The sequence below is a fragment of the Acartia tonsa genome, chromosome 2 (assembly GCF_053477335.1).
Source record: "Acartia tonsa isolate MP-2025a chromosome 2, ASM5347733v1, whole genome shotgun sequence".
In the NCBI taxonomy this organism is placed as follows: domain Eukaryota; kingdom Metazoa; phylum Arthropoda; class Copepoda; order Calanoida; family Acartiidae; genus Acartia; species Acartia tonsa.
The window spans coordinates 356045-368666 of NC_137261.1; the positions used below are offsets into that span (position 1 = coordinate 356045).

The 12622-nt window shown below is 31.8% G+C and overlaps 1 long non-coding RNA gene across 1 annotated transcript; it reads right to left on the minus strand.

Moving 5' to 3' along the window:
* Positions 1–3371: 3371 nt before the first annotated feature.
* On the minus strand, positions 3372–5901 carry LOC145333385 (uncharacterized). Its single transcript, XR_013884490.1, has 2 exons — positions 5525–5901; positions 3372–3656 (listed from the first exon to the last, which is right to left on the minus strand). It is a non-coding gene; the product is annotated as an uncharacterized LOC145333385 (long non-coding RNA).
* Between the last annotated feature and the right edge of the window lie 6721 nt (positions 5902–12622).

Below are 12622 nucleotides of genomic sequence, written 5' to 3' on the forward strand. Positions count from 1 at the left end.
ATGCCAAACAACTAAGTCATTACCTTTTAAAGCCAGAAAGAGAAGTTGATGGTAGGGGAGTTAATAAATAACTGAATAAATTCAAGAGGTACATGCTATAACATTAGCTCTGGACCAGGATTTTAGTGTTTGTCTGTGCAATTAAATGTTTGTGTGTTAATATGTGACGTAAATCAGGCATGGTTGTAGGCATACATATTTGTACTGTTTGTTTATATGATTACATTAACTATAAACATAATATCTTTAATAAACATATACTATTAGCAAATCACATACAGATTACCATGAATAGGCTAGCGTTACCCATATATGGTGTCATATAGGTAAAGATAGGCCTATGAATGCATAAATTGATACAAATAATGCCTTGGGCCTAGCTAAAGTAATTGTGTCTTGCCCCTGAGTGCTACTAGATAATTGCAGGGCACGCGTCAATCAAATATTCGTAATATGCTCTATAAAGTGTTGACTTTATATCAAGCATAGATAGATAGTTGTGGATGCGAAGCATTTCTGTAAAAGTCTCATATGTACGTTCAAAGAATTTGAAAATTGAGGATCGCATCTCCAACCTCGTAGCCCCAAATGAGAAATCCAGCTTAGAAAATAGATACTGTGAAGTTGTATTAATATAAATTAAATACCATTATGAAGTCAAAGTACTAAAAATTGATATAATTTAATAACACACATATTTAATCTTTAAAGGTTACCTTTCCGTTCTTAATATTGAAGCTATTCTGTAAATGATACGTCCGTCTGTCGGTACATCTGTCCGTTAGAAACATTATTAGGGAAAACGTGAATATCTCGGCTGCTATTTAAAAGACTTTATTACCATACTAAGAAGCATCCAGATTATAATTTATAAGTCCTTCAGTCTATCGGTAATGGTCTGACAACCAGTTGATTTATATTTGAACAAGGATGACAAAATTCATAAAAGCAAAGCTCTGAAACGGGGTGACAGACAAACAGCGTGAATATGTAAAGTATATATAAATAAGTCTTGTCAAAATTTTGCCTAAATTTGTTGCAAAAGTTCTTAAATATAAAATACTGTTTAAGGGTAAACGGACATTGTTAGGAATTGATTATAGAGATGCTTCGCTTATAATATTGTACTTATAATATAAGTTAAAAATCAACATAAACGTATTGACATTCTGGTAATGATTATAGGGTTGATACGCTTTCCAAATCATACAGAACTAATACAGGAAACAATAGAACAATTCTAACATGCCTAAGTTAACGAAAAAGCTAACGTTACGGACGCAGGGACGTACGGACTGACCCTAATTATAGAAAAGCTACGCTGTAATTTTAGATAGACAGCTTTTTTGGGGGGGAGGGGGGGGGAAAGATTTACCTCATTGATGGTAATGCGCCCCTAGCATCTAGGGTATTCGAAGGGATATAGAAGGGCAGAAAAATAGCTTAAAACAATACCCAGGCTTATTTATAAAAATGAAATAGCCTAAAACCATCCTATAAGAAGCTTCCCTCTAAAGAACCATATCGGTTAAGGTGTGAGTGAGATTCTTCGCTACACACAAAAAAAGCTTAGTACTTTATATTATGGGATGTACTGAAAACATATATACAATGATTATTATTAAATAGTTTTAGTAACAAAGCTGCTCAATTTTTATAAATGTGCGTATGTCTTCCTTTCTTTATTTCTGAAACATTTAAATTAAATTTGATTTCTAAGCCACTATTTTTTTCTGTCTGTCCTTTAACTTTGTTTGAAATACTTAATTTATATTGTTCTTTCCTTTCAATGCCCTTGGTTTCTAAATCTAATAGTAGTTCCTGAATCCACATTCATTTACTGTAGGTATTACCTAAACTCTCCATCCAACTATTAAAATTTAAAAATAACAAGGATGACAACATCCATTAAAGCGAAGCTCTGAAACGGTGGGACAAACGAACATTAACACTTATAGATTGTCATAACTAAATAATCAGAACGTAAATGTATAAAAGTTTAACAGAATTGTAAGTAAATTTGTTGAAAAACTGAATAATTACAGGATAATTTTTAAGGACATTGTAATAGGGCTCGGCAAATATACCTCAGGCAAACCTTTTACAATTTTAAATATCAACTAAAAGGTCGAACCTGACCCTAGTATGACAATCCCTTTTATCAAAGATCTTTTAAAGCATCAAAATGGGTTAAAATTTATAGCTTAGTCACAGCTGATGCGCAGCTGCCGAGCCCTGTATACTATTTATTGAAAACTTAGAAGCATATGATATGTATATAAATCATATACGTACACCTTAAAAACTCTCCAAAAGTTTAATTTAGGTCTAAGTCGATGTTAAAAAAAGTTCTTTTTAGCAGAATAATATAAGAAATTTCGAATTTTTAACTATATGAGTAGAGTAGTTCTAGGGACATTTTTCTTATTAAAATCACAATAATATGTATATAATATGTTATATTACATAAGCTATAACCTGTATATGAAAGGTTTTAACTTTATTTTTTGATAGAATACGCTTTTGTTGGCATTTGTGACTCATAAAGTTAAAAAATCCCCAAATCAGCCAAAAAACCCACTGTGCCCCCCTGCTAACAAATAACAGGTGTCGGTATTGTAACACAAAATATGCAAAATATAAACTTTCATACAAAAATTTATCCAAAATCTTTTTGTATAAAATGCAAAAAAACATGTGAAAGTTTTAGAATCTATGTATCAAAGTTGATGATAATATTATTTATCTCAACATATTTTACAGCTATAGGGGGAAATATTTCAGGGATCTAAAAGGATAAGACAATGGCCGTTAAATTGATGTACATCCCCAATGATGATGCACTAAATTATCCCTTGTGTAGATTACAATTAGTGGTTAAAACGTTAGGGTAACCAATTTAATCAACCAAACAATTTAAAATTCCATATTAAACTTTAAATTTGTTTAGCCAACGAAAACGTTATTATATTATAAAAGGGGTAAGGCAATGGTGAATAAATTGATGTACATCCCAAATGATGATACACAAAATTACCCCTTTGTGTAGATTACCATTAGTGATTGAAACGTCTTGTCACTCAACTTCTGAACCCAACCAATAAGTATTCAATAAATTTCACTAAAGTTGTTAAGCTAACGAATAAGAACACGATAATACAAAACTTTGGGGACAGTTGTAACAGTAACCCAATGTTCCCTCCCTCCCTGGGTGTGAAATATTTAGATTGTCTTTTTTGTGGACATTTTTCATTTATTTTACCTGTTTTTCTTCTGTAGCGCAGAAACTTAAGCATACGAAATGTCACAACTAAATGAATGATGTAAATCCCATATCATACCCTGAATTGACTACTGGTATCTAGATTAGATTAGATTAGATTAGATTTATTTTGACACACAAAGAAAGATAAATTAGCAACTAGTATAATTATATGTACAATTTTATAGATCTTCTTTCTTGTGTAGCCGGGAACTAGGTAGCCGACAGGGTGGTAATGTATCACCCCTTACAAGGTCAGCTGTGAGTTGCCGCAGATTTAGCAGCCATTCTTGATAGGCCGGGCATCCGACTTGTGTGTCAATTCAGCAGCTGGCTATGGGCACATGCCTCAAGTCTCGCTTCTCATTCCTTTGTGGTCCAAGGAACCCGCCCCCTCCGCACATGAAACAAAAAAGATTATAGTAAGTATGAAATTATCTGCCAGTGCAAGTCAACCAAGTGGCTGCGAAACACTGACAGACAACTGCCGGGTTAAACCCTAAAAAGGAAGACAGGACAACAAATTAATAAATTTAAATTAAATTTAATTTAAAAATCAAATGAAAAGGAGGGGGAAAGAAAAAAGGGAGTGAAATTACATAATAATTCAATAATAGGGTCAAACTAGATTATCAAGCAAAGATATGTGCAAGAAAATGTATGAAAGAAATTGGGAAGGTTTATTTTGAAAGAGAAAATAAAAGAAAAAGTTTTTATCAATGTTTGTTATTCAAGAGTTTGTAAAAGGTAGTTTTCCAGTTTTCTTAAGAATTCAGCCCTGTTCTCAATCCCTCTAAGATCCCTAGGTAATGAGTTAAATAATCTAGGGAACATAAATTTTGGTGAATCTCTTATGTAATTGTGCTCAGCACGCAAGATTACAAAATTGTTAGCATTTCTAGTCCTGTGGTTGTGGATATCATGGTTAAATTGCCAGGTATTATTGAAAATTTCTGGTGTCCTGTTAGATTTGTAGTCAAACATAAATTTACAGCAATTAAATTTAATTAATTCATTAATTGGTAAAATTCTAAGTTGCTTAAAAATTGGGGTTGTGTGATCTCTATAGCCTGAATTACAAACAATTCTGACTGCTTTTTTTTGTAAGTTTTTGATAGGTTTTAATAAATAAGCAGGACACCTAGTAAAAAGAATTGACCCATACTCAATTACAGAGCGTATATATGCAGAGTACAGAATCTTTAAATGCCGTTGATCTAAAATATGACGCATTTGTTTTAAACTAAAAATTATTTTGTTGATTTTGCTTTGTACAGTGGCTAAATGATATCTGTAAGATAATTTATCATCAATTAAAATTCCAAGTAGACGTGCCCAAGATTCATCTTCATTAGGAATTAAATTAATTTTAGTTATTTTGGAAGGATCATTTACACCAGGATCATTTAAATTAATGGTTACTGGAAATTCCCTTAGGAGAAGACTGTCTTCTTCAGAGTAGTTGGGACGAGGGGAACTAAAAACTATTGACTTTGTTTTGCCAGGATGTATAATTAACTTATTACTTGAGTACCAATCTACCAAGACAGGAATAGCTCTTTGTGCCTTATTAATTAGGTCATTTAGGTCATCTCCAACAATAATAGAAAGACAGTCGTCTGCAAATAAATTGTTAATGATGTCAGGACAACAATTGGTAAGATCGTTAATAAAAATCAAAAATAGAATGACGCTGAGAATCGAGCCCTGGAGGACCCCAACAACGATATCCTCCAGGGTACTGCTCTCAACGCCATTAAAGAAAAATCTTTATTTACGATTAGAAAAATAGCTACGAAACCAGTCATGGGGGGTTCCACGGATACCATAATGGTATAATTTAGACAACAAAATATCTCTTGGTATCATGTCAAAACATTTTTTGACATCTAGAAAGATAGCCATAGCTACCTTTCCAGATGCCAAAAAATCATGAACAATGTTAGAGAGATGGAGACAAGCATGAATTGTAGAGTAGCCCTTACGAAAACCAAATTGATTGGGTGACCAAAAGTTGTGTTCATTCAAAAATTCAAGGAGACAATTATAAACATGCTTTTCTAATATTTTAGAAAAATTATTAATAAGTGAAATTCCACGGTATAAATCTAATAATGATGTTAGCCCTCCCTTATGAATTGCTATAGTACGTGAAATTTTCATTAAGTCAGGGAAAGAACCATGGGAGAGAGAAAGGTTAAATATTGTGGTAAGTGGTGCTGCTAAAGCCTCAGCACAATAAGAAATAATGAACATACTTACATTATTATCATCACAGCTTTTTTTTGGTCGAATATTTCTTATCAAATTAAATACTTTGACAGGGTCAACTGGGGCAAAGAATAAATTGTTATCAATTCGGGGGGGTAAAAATTCAAAGTATTGTTTATTTGTTTTTGGAATATCCCCTTGTAAATTTTCACCAACCTTACTGAAATGCTTATTAAAAGCATTGCATAGATTAAGATCCCCCTCAATCCTTTCTCCATTAATTTCAAGAAAGTCAACATTTGATCTAGTTTTGTGCAATCCAAGTAAATCTTTTAATGAGTTCCAAAGTGATTTAGAATCCTTATTAACTGCAGCTTTCCTAAGCTTAGACCTATAAAAGTTCTTTTTAGATCGTTGAACAGATCTATTATATTGATTGCTATATCTCTTGTAAATGGATTCATCAAGTTGGGAGCGAGAATTTTTAGCAATTCTTGAAAGTCTTTGTTTAAACAATCTACATTTTAAAATTTCATCGTTGATATATGGAAGTTTAGGCATAGTTCTGGAATTGAATTTAAATTTTTTAACAGGTAGGTGAAAATTGTACAACTCAAGGAATTTATTGATGAAAAATGAATAAGCTTCAGTGGGGTTGGAAGAATTATGCACATTTTCCCACTCATGTTCTAGTAAAGAATTTTTAAAGTTAGCTAAGTTGGTATCATTAATAATTCTTTTATTAAAATAACTAGGTTTGGGTGGGGGCTTTGAGTTGATATTAGAATAAACTGAAAAGGGCATATAATGGTCACTTATGTCAGTGCAAATAACTCCAACCCCTACAAGATCAGAAAAGTAACAATTTGTTCCAATTATGTCAATTAGAGAGAAAGAATCAAGAGTAACTCTTGTCGCCCTTGATACAAGATTGAGAATTCCATTAAAGGCTAAAGTTTCTAGAAATCTTGCAGCAGGGCCAGAGGGATCTGCTGCAGCAGAAAATAAGTTAATGTTATAATCCCCAAAAAGAAACAAAGGTGTATCGTTATGATCCTGTTGTATTTGATCCAATAAATTATCAAAAAATTCAAAAAAAGATTTTAGGTCAGAGTTAGTATTGTTGGGTGGCCTATAACAATTTATTAAGATGTACTCATTACCTAGGTACTTAACTTTTAAAACCATAGATTCAAAAATATTTTCAACAAAGAAATTATCATAAAGTTCCTCACAATGAAAGTAGTCTCTAATTATAAACCCCACCCCACCCCCCCTAGAATTAACCCTAGTTTTTGTGAAAAGGTTGTATCCCTTAAATTTGATTAAGTTAGGATTAATTAGATGTGCTTGCCAAACTTCTTGAATACCTAAAAAATGCATATTTTTATTTTTCATTTCCAAATGCGTAAGAAAACAGCTGAAGAATATCCATACCAGCTGAGTCCGTGAAGAAATAAGCAGCCTGGCAAAAAACAAGATCCTAAATGCCACCCCCCCCCCCCCCAAAAAAAAAGATCTCAGACTCTGAGAAGGTCCTACCCAGAGAAACAAGATCCATACTTGCCCAACTGAGATCTGGCTACAGCAATTATTTAAATAGTTACAAGGCCCTTATTAGCCAGAATCAACCTACACCAGATATTTGCCCTCTTTGCAACGACGCATCACACACTACTAATCACCTTTTCAACTGTCGAGGCAATCTCACAACACTACATGCCAGAGACCTCTGGTCTAAACCCTTGGAAGCAGCCATGTTTTTAAACCTGGTCCGAAATGATGATGATCCAGGTTGAGATGAAGAGGGCTAAACAAACAAACAAATGTAATTCCCTTATTTAAATTGAATAATCTTTCATACACATAAGAAGTATGAAGTATGAATTGACTGAAGTAAGAAGGAGGTAAAAAAAAAAAGATACTCTAAAACTATCTTAAGGCTTAAGTTTAAAATCTAATAGCCTAAACCTATCCTTGGGAACCATGTCAAGTCTCCCATAAATGGAAAACAAATCAGTTTTAACAAACTAGAATCCTAACTTCAGACAAAATAAACTTTCTGCTTTATATTATAGAATTAAAGATGACAGGTAAAGAGTTAAGACTCTAGAGGGCTAGGTGTCACTTCGGGTACTAGACATTTCTCAACGCACCTTGAAACATACATACAATACTTATGATTGCGGTGTAAAGCGTTCCATTCACCCATCAAACAACCAACTCTCTGTGATGCACGACCTTTTTCTGAGAAGTCCCAACTGTGCATGATAGCGAGTTGCGCCTGTTTTGGGCCAAGGCATTCCCCCCACTCTAACTATTTACGTCACGCATCTGACATAGTAGCAGTGGGAATTATTTTTAACGTCTTTAGTTATGACCCGGTGTCGGACCAAGATTCGAACCTATCACCTTCCCGACGACGAGCGGATGCGCTCAAGTTGAGCCACGGTCGCGGGTCGATGACAGGTAAGGTATTAAGATTGTCCACTCATCTTATTTTCAAATTGGCTGTTTATGTAAAATAACAATGTTTTGAAATATAAATTTGTATAATTAAAGTATTAAGCCCCTAATTTTTCACATTAGGTTAAATCAGGGAGGGGGGAGACATTGAGCTTTTCATTACACTATTCCCCAAAGTTTTATAATAACGTTTTCTTATTTGTTGGTCTAAGAACTTTTAATGGATTTTTTAATGGTTGGTTCATTAAGTTAGGTTTCCAGACGTTTCAATCACTAATTTTAATCTACAGCAGGGGGAATTTTGTGTATCATCATTGGGCATCAACATCAATTTATTGGCCATTGTCATATCCCTTTAGATCCCTGTTTCACATCTGATACAAAACAAAGAAGGACGAAATTTAGGACAAAGGATTAAAGGGAGTGTGAACGTAAATATTTCTCATCTGATTATCAAATCTTAACATTTACTAAGCACATTTCACTACACTGATCAACCAAAAATGTCCTATTCACAAAAATATCCAGAAATAATGCCTTGATTTTATGGTATTTTGAGAGGGAAAAAGGAAAAAACAGGGAAAATCTAAACGTTTTTGTTTCTTATAATGTTTGTAGGGATATTTAACTTGTCATATATAGTTGAAACAATTTACTTACTGTTAAGGATTTATTTTATGCTATAAAATTGCCAATTCATTTTTTTATAACGTAGTAATTAGGTAATAAAGACATATTTTAAATTCGTATTATTGACAAAAAAAATACCTCACTGTCTACGAAGGGTTGAATCTCATAGGTTATATAAAATAATAATATCCTTTTTTATTGTGTTGAACAATAAATAACCCACTTTGGAGAATTAGTTTACACTTTTATCAGACTGTTTATAAAGAAATATTGCGTCTTTATTATTTACAAATTTGTAATTAAAGGTGGGCGAGAGATGGGCCATTTATAGTTAATTGGATACTAATAAAAAACCTGTTTTTGGCTTTGTTATTGTATTTGGTTTTCAATAAAAAAATATTGCTTATTTTATCAATTTCTAAGTAACTATACATTGGATTAAAGCAAGGATTATGTTAAAAGTCAGCTTAACTGTTAGGAAAAATCTAGAACTATGTGAAAAAGTTTAATTTTAGCTATAATGGGAGAAAAAAGCAATTTAATGCACATTTTATATAATACGGAACATTTCTTCCTTTCCCCGTACCTTATAAAAATCGTCGGAAAAAGCCGTTTTTTAAGCAAACAAAAGCGCGTTTTGCTCTATCTGTGAGATATTATGAATGAGATAATGTTAAGATTTAATATTAAGATGAGAGAAATTTACGTTCACAGTCCCTTTAAGTTTGAGAAATTATTCGTCTCAAAACTTTTTATTATTCTCACACATTTTCTTACTTCACATTTCTATCAATTTTAACAACTTATAATTAAATCAAAAATGCATTTTTTATGTGGTGAGAATTCTGTAAATTTTATCAAAGAGCTTAAAAGTTTTATTATTTACCAAAGTGAGTGGATATCTTAGTAACTAATCCAAGGTCACGGCAGGTTTTAGTCTATTTTGCAAAAAGGTAGGTTATTTTCCAAATTACATTTATACACCTATAAACTTGTGTTTGTTTTATTTTATAGTTTTTACTTTTCCATACTAGACATGTTAAAAATGATACCTACTGATGCTATGTCTTACAAATGACACTAATAGTGAGAGGGGTTTGAAATGCCTTGACTTATAAAAAGGCCTAACTTATTACTAAGTCAAGTTAGGACTTCTAGAGAATTGTCGTGCAATTCAAGGGTAGTTTGTCTGTTGAATTTTGCTTAACCAATTATCCTATAGTGGGTGTTAGACTATTGCATCCCATTACGAATAATGATTTTAATTCCAAGATGAACCCCGTCCTAACAATGTAATATAATCTAACTTATGAAATGTAAAAATGTAAAATATAAAATGATCAAAATAGAAGACCAATATGTACAAAAATTACATACTTCCTACATATTTACTAGAAAACAAGGATGACACCATCCATTAAAGCAAAGCTCTAAAATCAGAAGGTAAAACAAACGAACATTTTCACATGTAAAGTGGAAGAACTGAATAGCAGAATATAGAATAAGGTCCAAATCATAACAAAATTGTAAGTTAATTTATTGCAAAATATACTGTTTAAGGACACACAGACATTTTTAGGATTTTATTATAGAGATGCCTAGCTTATAATATTATACTTTGTTGTCCTATGAATCATTATTCCAAATATTAGATGAAATTAACACGTTTTAAATTGACGTAAGGACATACCGAACCTAATTTTGGAAAAGCTTTGCTTTTAATAAGAAGCATTAACGTAAAAATGTGATGGTATGTTATAAAATCCACTATTAAGAGAATCTGAATATATTCGTCAGGTATCTATAGGGATAAGACAATAGCCGATAAATTGATGCACATCTCCAATTAGGATACACAAAATTACCCCATCTGTAGAATACAATTAATGGTTGAAACGTTAACTTAATGATCCAACCAATTACAATTCAAGTCCGAAAAGTTGTAGCAAACTAATAAGAACTCGTTTTTATAAAACTTTGGGGACTAGTGTAATAAATAATCCAGTGTCCCCTCCCTCCCTGATATTCATTCTTTTGATGCTTTGTCAACCAAAATCTTGTGAATTCTATTTCAAGTTTTGCACCAAAACTTTGGGATTCAACCATAAATATACAGGTATTAAGGCATAAGAAAATTACGAAATGATTTTAGATTTGTTAGAATTGTCCTATCGATTTAAAACTTTTTATGAATATTCCTAAAACAGTTAGGTACGATTTAGAAAGCGTAGCAACTATATAATTCTTACCAGGAAGTCTGCACAAGTCTGCACAACTTTTTTGTATGATATAATTATCCTAATCATCTGATTTTTGGAATAGGGATGCCTAGGGCAACAAGGTACAATATTATCTCTGCGATCAAACGAACATGGTCAACTATAGAGTGACTGAACTTTTGATATCAGAAAAATAAAATTTAAGCAAAAAAATGTTGTCTATGTAGATAAAAAACATTTTTGGATCATATGAAGGAAATGAAGTCATTCCTAAAAAGGACAGAAATTCCCTTCCTTGGGTATAGGAAGGCTATTTCCTTTCCTTTTTCTTACAAATTCTCAGTAAGGAAGGTGATTTTTGTCCACTATCTTACAAATTCTCACTAAAGGAAGGTGACCTCTGTCCACCATCTTACAAATTCTTCCTAGTTCTTAGAAATTCTTCCTTTTCCTCACTATTACAACCATGTTTAATCAATCTACCTTATTTTACCAAATTCTTCCTTATTCTCAGAAATTATACCTTAATTACACAAATTCTCCCTTATTCTCAGATAACTTACCTTATTCTAAGAAATTCTGCCTTATTTCAAGAAAACCTACCTTATTCCCCCAAATTTTTCCTTATTCTAAGAAAATCTACCTTATTCTAAGAAATTCTTCCTTATTCTAAGAAAATCTACCTTATTCTCCCAAATTCTTCCTTATTCTAAGAAATTCTTCCTTGTTCTAAGAAAATCTACCTTCTTCTAAGAAATTCTTCCTTATACTAAGAAAATCAACCTTATTCTCCCTAATTATTCCTTATTCCCCCAAATTCTACCATATTCTAAGAAATTCTTACTTGTTCTAAGAAAATCTACCTTATTTTAAGAAATTCTTCCTTATTCTAAGAAAATCTACCTAATTCTCCCAAATTCTTCCTTATTCGAAGAAAATCTACCTTATTCTAAGAAATTCTTCCTTATTCTAAGAAAATCTACCTAAGTCTCCAAAATTCTTCCTTATTCTAAGAAAATCTACCTTATTCTTCCTAATTCTTTCTTATTCCCCCAAATTCTATCTTATTCTAAGAAAATCTTACTTGTTCTAAGAAAATCTACCTTATTCTGGGAAATTCTTCCTTATTCTAAGAAAATCTACCTAATTCTCCCAAATTCTTCCTTATTCTAAGAAAATCTACCTTATTCTTCCTAATTCTTTCTTATTCCCCCAAATTCTACCTTATTCTAAGAAAATCTTACTTGTTCTAAGAAAATCTACCTTATTCTAAGAAATTCTTCCTTATTCTAAGAAAATCTACCTTATTCTAAGAAATTCTTCCTTATTCTAAGAAAATCTACCTTATTCTAAGAATTCTTCCTTATTCTAAGAAATTCTTCCTTATTCTAAGAAAATCTACCTAATTCTCCCAAATTCTTCCTTATTAAAAGAAAATCTACCTTATTCTAAGAAATTCTTCCTTATCCTAAGAAAATCTACCTTATTCTAGGAAATTCTTCCTTATTCTAAGAAATTCTACCTTATTCTAAGAAAATCTACCTTATTCTAAGAAATTCTTCCTTATTCTAAGAAATTCTTCCTTATCCTAAGAAAATCTACCTTATTCTAAGAAATTCTTCCTTATTCTAAGAAATTCTACCTTATTCTAAGAAAATCTACCTTATTCTAAGAAATTCTTCCTTATTCTATGAAAACCTACCTAATTCTCCCAAATTCTTCCTTATTCTAAGAAAATCTACCTTATTCTAAGATATTCTTCCTTATTCTAAGAAATATTACCTCATTCTAAGAAAATCTACCTTATTCTAAGAAATTCTTCCTTATTCTAAGA